Source organism: Gnatocerus cornutus, unplaced genomic scaffold (assembly GCF_029298725.1).
Source record: "Gnatocerus cornutus isolate USDA-ARS CGAHR unplaced genomic scaffold, icGnaCorn1.1 ctg00000360.1, whole genome shotgun sequence".
Taxonomy (NCBI): domain Eukaryota; kingdom Metazoa; phylum Arthropoda; class Insecta; order Coleoptera; family Tenebrionidae; genus Gnatocerus; species Gnatocerus cornutus.
In genome coordinates this window covers 24,546-27,566 of record NW_028275676.1, presented here as the reverse complement: position 1 = coordinate 27,566, position 3,021 = coordinate 24,546, and the positions used below count along the sequence as shown (strand labels likewise).

At 47.7% G+C, this 3,021-nt stretch overlaps 1 non-coding gene across 1 annotated transcript; it reads right to left on the bottom strand.

Moving 5' to 3' along the window:
* Window positions 1–842: 842 nt before the first annotated feature.
* Window positions 843–2,763, bottom strand: LOC148165357 (small subunit ribosomal RNA). Its single transcript, XR_015771546.1, has one exon. It is a non-coding gene; the product is annotated as a small subunit ribosomal RNA (ribosomal RNA).
* Window positions 2,764–3,021: the final 258 nt, after the last annotated feature.

Below are 3,021 nucleotides of genomic sequence, written 5' to 3'. Positions count from 1 at the left end.
TAAATCCTCAAGTTTTACCGTTCTATATCGTGACTTAATGACGATTGACGGTGTATATAATTTTGAAATGGTGCAGTCGTACGCTCCGTAAAGAGAATTTTACCGTTTCTAACGAAATCACTTTACCACATCTACCAAAAACATTAAAAAAGCAAGGTGTGATGTGTGTGTGATCGCTCGTTTAACGGCGCTTTCAAAAACTCTTTGAAGCGTCTAACGACGAACATCATTCACGCGAATCGTAAAATCGGGAGCGTTTCTCGCCGGTCCCGTAGCCGGGCGTAAATCATTTAAAACCCACGGAGTCGTAACCTAATTCGACACCTGCGATTTTCTTCTTTCTCGACTACTCTGCTACATCCTCTCCGTGTGTCCGAAAAAAGAGGACTTCTAACGTCTTTCGACTTTCGCGGTGGAGTTCACAACTTTCCGCGATCCGGTCGAAAAACCGAAAGCGTCCCTCCTTTTTTCCATCATTGGAAAAGATCGAGAGATAGTACAAAAAAAATCAAAAAATCTAGGTACCCGAAGAAACAGCCGTATGCCCGAGCGAATTCGGTTTTTCTCGTTCAAAAAAGGTGAAAAACTCGATCGCAAGGACCGGCGCTGCGGGCCAGCGTAACGCTATTGTTTTTCCGAATATGTACGATTCGTAGTTCAAAACGTCGTACACACGGTGTTTCAAAAAGAAACAAGCAACGGCACGACAAAAGATCGTGCCGTCGACTCCATGTCATCGACGACGGTGTTGTAAAAACATAAAGTGTACATCGACACGATCAAATAAAAATGCATAATAATAAATTATACATATGTCAAAATTCGTGTGTACGAGGACACGTTAATGATCCTTCCGCAGGTTCACCTACGGAAACCTTGTTACGACTTTTACTTCCTCTAAATGATCAAGTTTGGTCATCTTCCCAGCGACATCGACGACGTCGAAACGCCATCGCGTACCGGTCCGAAGACCTCACTAAATCATTCAATCGGTAGTAGCGACGGGCGGTGTGTACAAAGGGCAGGGACGTAATCAACGCGAGCTTATGACTCACGCTTACTGGGAATTCCTCGTTCATGGGGAACAATTGCAAGCCCCAATCCCTAGCACGAAGGAGGTTCAGCGGGTTACCCGGACCGCTCGGTCAGGGAGGACACGCTGATTCCTTCAGTGTAGCGCGCGTGCGGCCCAGAACATCTAAGGGCATCACAGACCTGTTATTGCTCAATCTCGTGCGGCTAGAAGCCGCCTGTCCCTCTAAGAAGAATTGTTTGTACGCCGACAGTAAAAACCGCGCACGACCACCGGGCGAACCCAGGATCGACGGGCCTTTGGGATGTCGAAATACGCCTATTTAGCAGGCTAGAGTCTCGTTCGTTATCGGAATTAACCAGACAAATCGCTCCACCAACTAAGAACGGCCATGCACCACCACCCACCGAATCAAGAAAGAGCTCTCAATCTGTCAATCCTTCCGGTGTCCGGGCCTGGTGAGGTTTCCCGTGTTGAGTCAAATTAAGCCGCAGGCTCCACTCCTGGTGGTGCCCTTCCGTCAATTCCTTTAAGTTTCAGCTTTGCAACCATACTTCCCCCGGAACCCAAAAGCTTTGGTTTCCCGGAAGCTGCCCGCCGAGTCATCGGAAGAACGTCGGCGGATCGCTAGCTGGCATCGTTTATGGTTAGAACTAGGGCGGTATCTGATCGCCTTCGAACCTCTAACTTTCGTTCTTGATCAATGAAAGCGTTTTTGGCAAATGCTTTCGCTTCTGTCCGTCTTGCGACGATCCAAGAATTTCACCTCTAACGTCGCAATACGAATGCCCCCATCCGTTCCTATTAATCATTACCTCGGGGTTCCGAAAACCAACAAAATAGAACCGAGGTCCTATTCCATTATTCCATGCACACAGTATTCAGGCGAAGTTTTAGCCTGCTTTAAGCACTCTAATTTGTTCAAAGTAAACGTGCCGGCCCACCTCGACACTCAATGAAGAGCACCGCGGCGGGATTGAGTTGGGCCGCCCTCTCGAGCTAAGCCCACCGGCAGGACGTCCCGCGGCACGCCAGTTGACACCGCGAACGATGAACCGGCGGCGCGGGACACAGATTCGACTACGAGCTTTTTAACCGCAACAACTTTAATATACGCTATTGGAGCTGGAATTACCGCGGCTGCTGGCACCAGACTTGCCCTCCAATTGATCCTCGTTAAAGGGTTTAGAGTGTACTCATTCCGATTACGGGGCCTCGGATGAGTCCCGTATCGTTATTTTTCGTCACTACCTCCCCGTGCCGGGAGTGGGTAATTTGCGCGCCTGCTGCCTTCCTTGGATGTGGTAGCCGTTTCTCAGGCTCCCTCTCCGGAATCGAACCCTGATTCCCCGTTACCCGTTACAACCATGGTAGGCGCAGAACCTACCATCGACAGTTGATAAGGCAGACATTTGAAAGATGCGTCGCCGGTGCGAGACCGTGCGATCAGCGTAAAGTTATTCAGAGTCACCAAGTTGTACGATGACGGAGACCGCCACCGATTGGTTTTGATCTAATAAAAGCGCTCCTTCCGTTTCCGGTTGGAGCTCTGTTTGCATGTATTAGCTCTAGAATTACCACAGTTATCCAAGTAAATGTGGGTACGATCTAAGGAACCATAACTGATTTAATGAGCCTTTCGCGGTTTCACCTTAATTTGGCTTGTACTGAGACATGCATGGCTTAATCTTTGAGACAAGCATATGACTACTGGCAGGATCAACCAGGGAACTGCGTTCTTGTTTTAAAATAAGAGAGTTTTAGTCTTTCTTTCCTTCTAGTCATATAAGCTACAATAATCGTAGAATTTCGGAAAGACACCTGCTGCTCTTATAAAAAACTGAACACTTTCCTATTATTGTTTTGAAGAAAGTGTGCGTGTCTGCGAAACGAAAACCTCGTAAGAAGAGACGTAACGCCACGCGATCTTTCTGGATGGAAAATTTTTCGACATTTTTTTCACATCATCCTTGATTGAATCTCCTGCA